The following is a 13,866-nucleotide window of genomic DNA, read 5'->3' on the forward strand; positions in this document are numbered from 1 at the left end:
ACCACCTCTGGCCGTAATAACGGCATTGATACGCCCGAGCATTGAGTCAAATAGAGCTTGGATGGCGTGTACAGCTACAGCTGTCCATACAGCTTCAACACGATACCACAGTTCATCAAGAGTAGTGACTGGAGTATTGTGGCGAGCCAGTTGCTCGGGCACCATTGACCAGACGTTTTCAATTGGTGAGAGATCTGGAGAATGTGCTGGCCATGGCAGCAGTCGAACATTTTCTGTATCCAGAAAGGCCCGTACAGGACCTGCAACATGCGGTCGTGCATTATCCTGCTGAAATGTAGGGTTTCGCAGGGATCGAATGAAGGGTAGAGCCACGGGTCGTAACACATCTGAAATGTAACGTCCACTGTTCAAAAAATGCCGTCAATGCGAACAAGAGGGGACTGAGATGTGTAACCAATGGCACCCCATACCATCACGCCGGGTGATACGCCAGTATGGCGATGACGAATACACGCTTCCAATGTGCATTCACCACGATGTCGCCTAACACGGATGCGACCATCATGATGCTGTAAACAGAACCTGGATTCATCCGAAACAATGACGTTTTGCTTTTCGTGCACCCACGTTCGTCGTTGAGTACACCATCGCAGGCGATCCTGTCTGTGATGCAGCGTCAAGGGTAGCCGCAGCCATGGCGTCCAAGCTGATAGTCCATGCTGTTGCAAACGTCGTCGAACTGTTCGTGCGGGTGCTTGTTGTCTTGCAAACGTCCCCATCTGTTGACTCAGGGATCGAGACGTCTCTGCACAATCCGTTAAAGCCATGCGGATAAGATGCGTGTCATCCCAGCTGCTAGTGTTTCGAGGCCGTTGGGATCCAGCACGGCGTTCCGTATTACCCTCCTGAACCCACCGATTCCATTTTCTGGTTATTGGATCTTGACCAACGGGAGCAGCAATGTCGCGATACGATAAACCGCAATCGCATAGGCTACAATCCGAGCTTTATCAATGTCGGAAACGTGATGGTACGCATTTCTCCTCCTTACACAAGGCATCACAACAACGTTTCACCAGGCAACGCCGGTTAACTGTTGTTTGTGTATGAGAAATCGGTTGGAAACTTTCCTCATGTCAGCACGTTGTAGGTGTCGCCACCGGCGCCAGCCTTGTGTGAATGCTATGAAAAGCTAATCATTTGCATATCACAGCATTGTGGGGCGGCGGGTGGAATAATTGTTAAATGTTCCTATTATTTATTTAATGCTGTTGTTTGCTGTTCTGAACACTGGCTCTCTAACTACAATATTGGCAACCAGAAAGTGGTTAGCAAAACGTGAAGCCTAGTGCCCACTTCATCTGAGAAATACATTTATAGCTGCAGCTTATAGCTCTGAAGAATTAGGAGATTGTCTGGGATTCGTAATCAAAAACCATTCTCTCTAAAATGTTCACTATATTCTGAAAGTCACAGACCAAAAAGAATCCACACAATCCAACTACCAGAGCAGTTCAGAGTCTAATGCGCTGATGCAACTATAACTGTTCAAATTAAATTTTTAAGTGAATGCTCGCCATAATTTGATGATAATGTTCATCAAACGCCACATTAATAATGGTAGAATGTCTGTCCTGCGGCGGCACGTGAAAATACGACATACGCAAACTAAAGATAGATCATTAACGTAATCCCAAAATTAACACTTCACTCGAAAACGATTTCATGGTTACGCGTATCCCGAGTAACTTATTACGGCATCCGAGGCTGTTTATATCAATGATACCGACGCAACGCGACTCCCGGCACAGGTGGTGCGCTAATCAGCGTGTGGAGAGAACTGGGGCCTGCCTTCTTCTCGCGCAGCGTTCTTACATATAAAGTCGCGGTGTGGACGGATAAGGGAACGCCTGATCAAATCTGCTCTCCCGACTAGCCGCTGGGCTAGTAATGCACCACTTTAAGTTATCGAATAAATCATTGCTTCCTCTGAAGCTTCCGATGAAGCTTTCAATTTAATTGTGCAATCAGCACACAAGTAAGCAATCATAATAAAAGTCTGACGTGGCTAAGTCAAATACTTTGGACGAGAGAATTAATTTAATTAAACTACACGCAGTAAAGGAGCTCTGAACTTGCTCTTTGGAGATACGCTATAGCTATATAGTTATTCTCTTGAAACTTCTCACATTTTTATGATTATAGCGGATCTCCCTTCTACTTAAATTTAAACATCCGAGCTTTATTTATTCGCCTACTTAATCTATCTTGCTTCCTTAATTTCTAAAACAAAAACCAGAAAATCATGAATTTCAAATAAAATTTTAATTTGTGAGATTCAGAATACTGTTTCTACTAAATTATTATGCAAAAGGAATTTAAATATAAATTTTTTTTCTTGCTCTTTTCTGTTGCGCCAATGATTTTTACAGAAAAACATCCAAATTTCGAAAATGGTTAAAGTTATTGAACTGATATCCAACACATAATGATTTTGTATTACTCCTGACATGCTAGAAACGTTTCAGGTTATTTACTTCATTTTAAAGTATTGCGCAATATTTATGACGTCAGAGCTAGGCTGGCACACAATGGAAAAACTGATGTAAATTTTATAAGGCGTGAGTATGCTGCTTCCCTACAGCATATTCTTCCTGTCGTTTAAATTTCGCGTCTGTAGCACGTCATCATCGTGGTGTAGCAATTTTGATGGCCAGTAGTGTGTCATCCACACTGTCCCGAAGACTGTAACAGCTGACAAGTGCGACAACTAACGCACAATCGTCTTAACAGCTCATCCACCCAAATTGCTTACAAGAACAATAAACAGAAGAATGGAAAAGAAAACCTAGGATGTGATAGATGACGATCAGTTTGGCTTTAGGAAAGGTAAAGGCACGAAAGAGTAAATTCTGACGTCGCGGTTCATAATGGAAGACAGACTAAAGAAAACTCAAGACACGTTATGGAAGAAGTGTTCGACAGTGTTCAAATGGTTCAAATTGCTCTAAGCACTATGGGACTTAACATCCCCTAGACTTAGAACTACTAAAACCTAACCAACCGAAGGACATCACATACATCCATGCCCGAGGCGGGATTCGAACCTGCGACCGTAGCAGCAGCGTGGTTCCGGACCGAACCGCCTAGAACCGCTCGGCCACAGCGGCCGGCGTTCGACAGAGTAAAATGGTGCAACACGTTCGAAAGCTGAGAAAAATAGGGGCAAGCCATAGGCAGAGAAGAGTAAAATACAATATGTACAAAAGACAAGAGGGAATAACAGGAGTGGACGACTAAAAACGAAGTGCTTGGATTAAAAAAAAAAAAAAGGTGTAAGACAGGGATGTAGTCTTTCCTACCCTACATGAAGATGATATCTGTTCTTTCGGACAGATACCGTCTTCATATAGTTAAGGCTAACCAGCCATTGACCTTCTTCTTCTGTGCTGGATGCACACACATTGCGAACCGCGCGACCGCGACGGCTACGGTCGCAGGTTCGAATCCTGCCTCGCGCATGGATGTGTGTGATGCCCGTAGGTTAGTTAGGTTTAAGTAGTTCTACGTTCTACGGGACTTATGACCTCAGAAGTTTGGTCCCTTAGTGCTCAGAGCTATTTGAACCATTTGAACCACACGCATTGCCCGAACGCTTACGGGACTCGCTAAGATTGTCTGACGCGAGTAATGAGTGTAATGGGCAGGGGCACTAAGAATGTAGCGTGTGGACATTAAATTGGGAATGTTAGTCTCACGGGGAACGTGCAAGCGACTAATTCCTGCAGTCGCGCTATTCTTTGTGCCCTCGCTGGCTCAGATAGATAGACCGTCTGCCATGTAAGCAAGAGGTCCTGGGTGCGAATCCCGGTCGGGGTACACATTTTCAACTGTTCCCGTTGATGTATATCAACGCCTGTCGACAGCTTAGGGTTTTGACTTAATTATCATTTCATTCCCACCCTACTGTCCAATAGCTGAATGAGTACAGAATATGAATTGAGAGTAAATCGAAGAAAAACGAAAGTAATGAGAAGTAGCAGAAACGAGAACAGCGAGAAACTTAACATCACGATTGATGGTCACGAGGTAGGTGAAGTTAAACAATTCTATTACGTAGGCAGCAAAATAACCAGACGGACGGAGAAAGGAGAACATCATAAGCAAACTTGCACAGGCAAAAGGCATTCCTGCCCAAGAGAAGTCTACTAGTATCAAACATAGGATCCAATTTAAGGAAGAAATTTTTGAGAATCTACCTTTAGACAACACCATTGTATTGTACTGAAACATGGACCGTGGGAAAACCGGAATAGAAGAGAATCGAAGAATTTGAGATGTGGTGCTACAAACGAATGTTGAAAATTAGGTGAATTTATAAGGTATGTAACGAAGAGATTCTGCGCAGAATCGGAGAGGAAGGTAATATGTGGAAGACACTGACAACGACAAGGGACAGGATGATAGGTCATCTGTTAAGACATCAGCAAATGACTTATGTAGTACTAGAGGGAGCTGTAGAGGGTAAAAACTGTAGAGGAAGACATAGATTAGAATGTATCCAGCAAATAATCCAGGATATAGGTTACAAGTGCTACTCTGAAATGAAGAGTTTGGCACAGGATGGCAAATCGTGGCGGGCCGCATCGAATCAGTCAGAAGTCTGATGACTGAAAGAAAACCAGAGGTTAGAAAACTTGGAAAGGGGAATGGACAGGAGTTAGATACAGTGGAAATTAGTGGGGTTCGGTGGCAAGAGGAGCAAGACTTCTGATCAAATGAGTGAATACAGGGTTATAAATACAAAGTCAAATAGGGGTAATGTAGGAGTAGATTAAGAAATGAATGAAAAGATAGGATCTACTATAAACAGCATAGTATTGGTGCCCACATCCACCACAGTAGTACTAGATTATATGTTAAGTAGCGCCTTATGTGATGAAGAGATTGCAGAAAGTTTTGATGAGACCTCGCTAAGTTGAAAGAGCCAGAGGTTCTTGAGACAGTCATCGACTGACTAGAACAGGGGAAAAGAACGACATAATAAACACAGTACAAGACGAATGGGTAACTTTGAGAGATGGGATAGCGAAGACACCAGGAAAAGAGGCAAGGTCTAGTAAAAATCCCTGGACGTCAGAGGAGATCGTTAATTTAAATGCTGAGAGGAGAAAATATAAAAATGCAGCAAATGAAGCAGGTGAAACGGAATGTTGTTGTTGTGGTCTTCAGTCCTGAGACTGGTTTGATGCAGCTCTCCATGCTACTCTACCCTGTGCAAGCTTCTTCATCTCCCAGTACCTACTGCAGCATACATCCTTCTGAATCTCCTTAGTGTATTCATCTCTTGGTCTCCCTCTACGATTTTTACACCCCACGCTGCCCTCCAGTACTAAATTTATGATCCCTTGATGCTTCAGAACATGTCTTACCAACCGATCCCTTCTTCTAGTCAAGTTGTGCCACAAACTCCTCTTCTCCCCAATTCTATTCAATACCTCCTCAATAGTTATGTGATCTACCCCATCTAATCTTCAGCATTCTTCTGTAGCACCACATTTCGAAAGCTTATATTCTCTTCTTGTCTAAACTATTTATTGTCCACGTTTCACTTCCATACATGGCTACAATCCACAAAAATACTTTCAGAAACTACTTCCTGACATTTAAATCTATACTTGATGTTAACAAATTTCTCTTCTTCAGAAACGCTTTCCTTTCCATTGCCAGTCTACATTTTATATCCTCTCTACTTCGACCATCATCTGTTATTTTGCTCCCCAAATAGCAAAACTCCTTTACTACTTCAAGTGTCTCATTTCCTAATCTAATTCCCTCAACATCGCCTCACTTAATTCGTCTACATTCCATTATCCTCGTTTTGCTTTTGTTGATGTTCATCTTATACCCTCCTTTCAAGACACTGTAAATTCCGTTCAGCTGCTCTTTCAAGTTCTTTGATGTCTTTGTCAGAATTACAATGTCATCGGCGAACCTCAAAGTTTTTATTTCTTCTCCATGGATTTTAATACCGACTCCGAACTTTTCTTGTGCTTCCTTTATGGCTTGCTCAGTATACAGATTGAATAACATCGGGGATAGGCTACAACACTGTCTCACTCCCTTCCCAACCACCGCTTCCCTTTCATACCCCTCCACTCTTACAACTGCCATCTGCTTTCTGTACAAATTGTAAATAGCCTTTCGCTCCCTGTGTTTTACCCCTGCCACCTTCAGAATTTGAAAGAGAGTGTTCCAATCAACGTTGTCAAAAACTTTCTCTAAGTCTACAAATGCTAGAAACATATGTTTGACTTTCCTTAATCTTTCTTCTGAGATAAGTCGTAGGGTCAGTGTTGACTCACGTGTTCCAACATTTCTACGGAATCCAAACTGATCTTCCCCGAGGTCGGCTTCTATCAGTTTTTCCATTCGTCTGTAAAGAATTCGTGTTAGTATTTTGCAGCTGTGACTTATTAAGCTGATAGTTCGGTAATTTTCACATCTGTCAACACCTGCTTTCTTTGGGATTGGAATTATTATATTCTTCTTGAAGTCTAAGGGTATTTCGCCTGTTTCATACATCTTGCTCACCAGATGGTAGAGTTTTGTCAGGACTGGCTCTCCCACGTCCGTCAGTAGTTCCAATGGAATATTGTCTACTCCGGGGGCCTTGTTTCGACTCAGGTCTTTCAGTGCTCTGTCAAACTCTTCACGCAGTATCATATCTCCCATTTAATCTTCATCTACATCCTCTTCCATTTGCATAATAGTGTGCTCAAGAACATCGCCCTTGTATAGACCCTCTGTATACTCTTTCCACCTTTCTGATTTCCCTTCTTTGCTTAGAACTGGGTTTCCATCAAAGCTCTTGATACTCATGCAAGTGGTTCTCTTTTCTCCAAAGGTCTCTTTAATTTTCCTGTAGGCAGTATCTACCTTACCCCTGGTGAGATAAGCCTCTACATCCTTACATTTGTCTTCTAGCCATCCCTGCTTAGCCATTTGCACATCCTGTCGATCTCATTTTTGAGACGTTTGTATTCCCTATTGCCTGCTTCATTTACTGCATTTTTATATTTTCTCCTTTCATCAATTAAATTCAGTATTTCTTCTGTTACCCAAGGGTTTCTACTAGCCCTCGTCTTTGTACCTATTTGATCCTCTGCTGCCTTCACTATTTCATCCCTCAAAGCTAACCATTCTTCTTCTACTGTATTTCTTTCCCCCGTTCCTGTAAATTGTTCCCTTATGCTCTCCCTGGAACTCTGTACAACCTCTGGTTCTTTGAGTTTATCCAGGTCCCATCTCCTTAAATTCCCACCTTTTTGCAGTTTCTTCAGTTTCAATCTACAGTTCATAACCAATAGATTGTGGTCAGAGTCAACATCTGACCCTGGAAATGTCTTACAATTTAAAACCTGGTTCCTAAATCTCTGTCTTACCATTATATAATCTATCTGATACCTTTTAGTATCTCCAAGGTTCTTCGATGTAACCAACCTTCTTTCATGATTCTTGAACCAAGTGTTAGCTATGAATTATTTATGCTCTGCGCAAAATTCTACCAGGCGGCTTCCTCTTCCATTTCTTAGCGCCAATCCATATTCACCTACTACGTTTCCTTCTCTTCCTTTTCCTATTGTCGAATTCCAGTCACCCATGACTATTAAATTTTCATCTCCCTTCACTACCTGAATAATTTCTTTTATCTCATCATACATTTCATCAATTTCTTCATCATCTGCAGAGCTAGTTGGCATATAAACTTGTACTACTGTGGTAGGCGTGGGCTTCGCGTCTATCTTGGCCGCAATAATGCGTTCACTATGCTATTTGTAGTAGCTTACCCGTACTCCTATTTTTTATTCATTATTAAACCTACTCCTGCATTACCGCTATTTGATTTTGTGTTTATAACCTGACCAAAAGTCTTGTTCGTCCTGCCACCGAACTTCACTAATTCCCACTATATCTAACTTTAACCTATCCACTTCCCTTTTTAAATTTTCTAACCTACCTGCCCGATTAAGGGATCTGACATTCCACGCTCCGGTCCGTAGAACGCCAGTATTCTTTCTCCTGATAAAGACGTCCTCTTGGGTAGTCCCCGCCCGGAGATCCGAATGGGGGACTATTTTAGGTCCGGAATATTTTACCCAAGAGGACGCGATCATCATTCAACAATACAGTAAAGCTGTATGCCCTCGGGAAAAATTACGTTGCACCTACGGTACGGCTATCTGTATCGTTGAGGCACGCAAGTCTCCCCACCAACGGCAAGGTCCATGGTTCATTGACGGGGGGGGGGGGGGGGGGGGGGGGAGGGGGGGGGGTGAAACGGAATACAAACGTTTAAAAATGAGACTGGCAGAAAGTGAAAAAATACATAAGCAGGAGTGGCTACAGGACAGATGTAGGAATTTAGAAGCATATTTCACTATGGGAAAGATAGATACCCCCGATAGGAAAATTAAAGAGGCCTTTGCAGAAAAGATAAGCAGCTGTATGAATATCAACTAAGCAAAGAAGGCAAAGCTGGAAGTTGGAAGGGGTATATAGATACCCTGTAGATGGAAGATGAACTTGACGACAATGTTATAGAAATAGAGGAGGACATAGATGTGACGAGATGGGAGATACGATACTGCAAAGAAGAATCTAACAGTGCACTGTAAGACCTAAGTCGAAACAAGACCCCTGGACTATATGACATTCCGTCAGAACTATCTATCACCCATGACAAAACTATTCCATTTGAAGTGCAAAATGTATGAGACAGGTGAAATACCCTCAGATTTCAAGACGAATGTAATAATTCTAATTCTAAAGAAAGCAGGTGCTGATAGGTATGAAAATTATCGCACTATCACTTTAAAGTCACTGATGCAAAATTCTAACACGAATTATTTAAAGAAGAATGTAAAAACTGGTAGAGGCCAGTCTCAGGAAAGATCAGTTTGGATTTCAGAGAAATGTAGAAACACTTGGGGCAGATACTGAACCTATGACTTCTCTTAGAATATAGGTTAAGGAAAGGCAAATCTTTGTTTATAGAATTTGTGGACTTAGAGAAAATGTTTGACAGTGTTGACTGGGATACTCTCTTTCGAATTCTGAAGGCACAAGTGGTGAAATACAGAGAGCAAAAGGCTATTTACAACTTGTACAGAAACCATACTGCAGTTATAGGAGTCGAGGGGCATGAAAAGGGGCCAGTGGTTGAGACGGGAGTGAGAGCGAATTGTAGCATATCACCGATGTTATTCAGTCTGTACATTGAGCAAGCAGTAAAGAAAAACAAAGAAAAATTTGGACTAGGAATTAAAGTTCAGGGAGAAGGAATAAAGACTTTGAGGTTCGCCGATGCCATTGTAATTCTGTCAGAGACAGCAAAGGACTTGGAAAGACACTTGAACGGAATGGACAGAGTCTTGAAAGGAGGATATAAGATGAACATCAGCAAAAGCAAAACAAGGACAATGGAATGTTGTCGAATGAAATCAAGTGATGCTGAGGGAATTAGATTAGCAAACAAAATACTAAAAGTATTACATTAGTTCTGCTATTTGGACAGCAAAATAACTGATGATGGCCAAAGCAGAGAGATATAAAATGTAGACTGGCAATGCGAAGAAAAGCGTTTCTGAAAAAATAGAGATTTGTTAACATCGACATAGATTTCAGTGTTAGGAAGTCTTTTCTGAACGTATTTGTTTGGAATGTAGCCTTGTATGAAAGTGAAGCATGTGCGATAAACAGTTTAGACAAGAAGAGAATAGGGGCTTTTGAAATATGTTGCTAGAGAAGGATGCTGAAGATATGTACTGAATAAAATGGGGAGAAAATAAATTTGTGGCACAACTTGACTAAAAGAAGAGAGAGGCGTATAGTACATATTCTACCTCAAGAGACCACCAGTTTGGTATTGGAGGCAAATTTGTGTGTGTGTGTGTGTGTGTGTGTGTGTGTGTGTGTGTGTGTGTGTGCGCGCTGGTGGATGGGTGGGTGGATTGGTGAATAGGTGGGTGGATGGGTGTGTTGGTGGGGGGTAAATATCGTAGAGAGAAGGCAATAGATAAATACAGTAATCCGATTTAGAAAGAAGTAGGTTTCAGTAGTTATTAGGAGATGAAGAGGCTTGCACAGGCTAGAGCAGAATGGATACCTGCATCAAACCAGTCTTCCGACTGAATATCACAACAAAAATATAGATACCACGTGTAGAAGCCTGTGTGTGATATTCTCTTGTGGAGAGAGCTGGAGGTGTAGGAGCGGGCGAATGTTGTCAATGGGTACCGACGTTGTAGTTAATCGCATTCTTGTGTAGGGCGACTATGCAGTGTGCGTGCCTTTGGCTAATTAAAATACGATGTACCTACTTTCTTCTGTTCTGTACTCTTTGTACTACAATTAGCATACGGCATCAGTTAGACATAGCCAAACAACCCTCACAGACAAACAAAAACTAAACGAAACCAAAACTGGAGAAAGCGGGGCTGTGCATGAGGAGTTCAACGAGTTCGAAAGCAAAATTCTGTCTACCGATTTGGTAGAAAATCCTAAGAAGTTTTGGCCTGATGTTAAATCAGTAAACGTGTCAAAACCATCTGTCCAGACATTGTGACCAAACTGACAAGGAATAAAAGAATAACACAGGAAAAGCCGAAACACTAAACGTCTTTTTCCAAAACTGTGGCGCAGAGGAAGACCGCATTGTAGTTCCTCCTTTAAATTGTCGCAGGAACGAGAAACTGAAGGAACTGAAATAGCTCAATGGAGAAAAGGACACTGGTTACGGGTGGCCAGTACTCTCTTTCTACAACACAATTGCACACATGAATTAACACAGTTCTTTATTTACATGAACAGAAAGCTGCTGCTTAACTTTAACAGAGTCCATGTGTTGTGGTACAAGCTCTCCAATAATAATCCGCGTTAGCCTCACTGCTGGTGAAATACAAGTCCCACTATAAACACTACTCTAGTCGCTACGTACTGTCGTACCCTAAGTCCACTCTGCTGGATGAATGACAGACGACAACTACCTTGAGCAGTTAAACAGAGAACCGACTCGTGGCAATAACGTGGTAGACCTTGTAACATCCCCCTCACTTATCGACCTTAATGACAGTGAAAAATTAAACCGTGTGTACCTAATGGAAATTTGGGAAAAGCAATCGTCACCGAAGTTAATCTGTCGGTAAAGAGGGAGGAAAGGGTTACATCTAAATGAAAGGAAAAATGCAGATGAAACTGGTGGAAATTAATTTTGAAAAGGGGTAAAGTTAATAAAGAAAGTAAATGTGCGGCCGTTACGTCAACAATCAACTAGCGGTAATTAGATATTTGAGATTTGGGGGAAATTACGGTCGCCAGTCCCATGGACAATTACTATAGTAACTGAAAAAGAAAGGTTATTACACATATAATCAGCACTAGAAGCGTGGCAACTGAAGGTTGACACGTGTAGTGTGAAAACTGAAAGTTTGTCAGGAGTAATAAATTTCGCTACACTCTGACTTAATTTAGCAAAAGAATTAATAAAACCGGAAAATCGAAAGTTAATTTAGTGACTGAAGTTAATAGTGAGCTTTCTTTCTGAAGCACATCGAAATTCAGTAAAATACGGTTAGTCTTGGACTACCTCAACAATCATTTCAAAAGCTAGTTGAATCTACGCAATTTAGAAATAAGAGATTTAACTTTGAACTTGAATTAAATGATTCTGAACAACTAACAATAGTAAAATTTAGTACGTACCAAGCTGAGCTGGAGTCACAGGTAAGCTAAAATATGCTAACAAAACTCGCACTCTTAATTTGTGCTTGTGTAATCTAAATATTGTAGCCAGCTATAAATACCTTAACTGAACTTTGAAATTAAAGCAATGAAATCGAATTATATTACTTTAATGCTGGCGTTTGAATTTCAACGACACTCGGGTTCATTTCGGAAAAGAAAGGGTACCTGCTTTGTAATGCAATTGGGACAATGAGCAACAAAGGTTCGTACTCAGTTGCTGTAATTTTGTGATGCAACAATTTTAAAAGCTGAGGTATGCCATACAGTTCTGAAACTTTACGTGCTTTTAGTCTTCCTTGTTGGTTGATTGAAGGTTTGAAGTCGTCGATCGAGGAGGTGGCGTCAGTCACTCATTGTCGGCCGTCGCTGTTGCAGAAGCTGGATGCTGGCGCGCCTTCTTCTCGACACGGTCACCAGGCGAAACGGGCTCTTGATGTGTGCCAGCTAATGCTTCCCGTCCGCGACACCGTGCTAGAAACTATTATAGCCAGTCGAGCGCAATTACATGCTGCCAAACCCTGAAAGCGCGACAACTCGCGGGAGCGTCACACAACACACCTGCTCAACCGCACTACTCCAGCCAGACTCTCTCTGCTCTGCCCGCAGTCCACGCGGCAGAGTTAACACTACCAAAGATCCTAAACACTTTGGTTCTCCACACGACCTATCGGTGTAATGGTTCGATAGCATAGTTTCCCTAGGCCAGACCCAGCGTATAAATACAAATAATATTCACAAAACAAACCAATTATAAATCGACATAAATGCATATATGTACAAATAGTAAAACAATTACAATATACAAAGACACAGAAATGTTATATCTTCAGGTAACAAAATAAGGGAAAAAATTTGCAGTGCAATAGATGGAAATAGGAGGATATGCATTTCCGGCGTTACAACCTTCTGGTGACAAACAGATCCGAACTATTTGAAACAGTTAACGCAGAACAGGGAATCACCGATCATAAAGCGGTTACTGCATCGATGATTTCAGCCGTAAATAGAAATATTAAAAAGGGTAGGAAGATTTTTCTGTTTAGCAAAAGTGACAAAAAGCAGATTTCAGAGTACTTGACGGCTAAACACAAAAGTTTTGTCTCAAGTACAGATAGCGTTGAGGATCAGTGGACAAAGTTCAAAACCATCGTACAAAATGCGTTAGATGAGTATGTTCCAAGCAAGATCGTAAGAGATGGAAAAGAGCCACCGTGGTACACCAACCGAGTTAGAAAACTGCTGGTGAAGCAAAGGGAACTTCACAGCAAACATAAACATAGCCAAGGCCTTGCAGACAAACAAAAATTACGCGAAGCGAAATGTAGTGTGAGGAGGGCTATGCGAGAGGCGTTCAATGAATTCGAAAGTAAAGTTCTATGTACTGACTTCGCAGAAAATCCTAAGAAGTTTAGGTCTTATGTCAAAGCGGTATGTGGATCAAAACAAAATGTCCAGACATTCTGTGACCAAAATGCTACTGAAACAGAGGATGACAGACTAAAGGCCGAAATACTAAATGTCTTTTCTCAAAGCTGTTTCACAGAGGAAGACTCCACTGTAGTTCCTTCTCTAGATTGTCGCACAGATGGCAAAATGGTAGATATCGAAATACATGACAGAGGGATAGAAAAACAATTAAAATCGCTTAGAAGAGGAAAGGCCGCTGGATCTGATGGGATACCAGTTCGATTTTACACAGAATACACGAAGGAACTGGCCCCGCTTCTTGAAGCGGTGTACCGTTGGTCTCTAGAAGAGCGTAGCGTTCCAAAATATTGGAAAAGAGCACAGGTCATACCGGTTTCAAGAAGGGGCGTCGAACAGATGTGCAGAACGATAGACCTATATCTCTAACGTTGATCAGTTGTAGAATTTTGGAACACGAATTATGTTCGAGTATAACGACTTTTCTGGAGACTAGAAATCTACTCTGTAGGAATCAGCATGGGTTTCGAAAAAGACGATCATGTGAAACCCAGCTCGTGCTATTCGTTCACGAGAATCAGAGGGCCATAGACACGGGTTCCCAGGTAGACGCCGTGTTTCTTGACTTCCGCAAGGCGTTCGATACAGTTCCCCACAGTCGTTTAATGAACAAAG

The 13,866-nt window shown here is 41.8% G+C and overlaps 1 protein-coding gene across 1 annotated transcript in view; it reads left to right on the forward strand.

Annotated features, from left to right (window-relative positions):
• Positions 1-13,866, forward strand: part of LOC126458517 (uncharacterized) — a 703,126-nt gene that overhangs the window by 197,435 nt on the left and 491,825 nt on the right. The gene's annotated exons all lie outside the window — the stretch shown is intronic.

Source organism: Schistocerca serialis, chromosome 2, assembly GCF_023864345.2.
Source record: "Schistocerca serialis cubense isolate TAMUIC-IGC-003099 chromosome 2, iqSchSeri2.2, whole genome shotgun sequence".
In the NCBI taxonomy this organism is placed as follows: Eukaryota; Metazoa; Arthropoda; class Insecta; order Orthoptera; family Acrididae; genus Schistocerca; species Schistocerca serialis.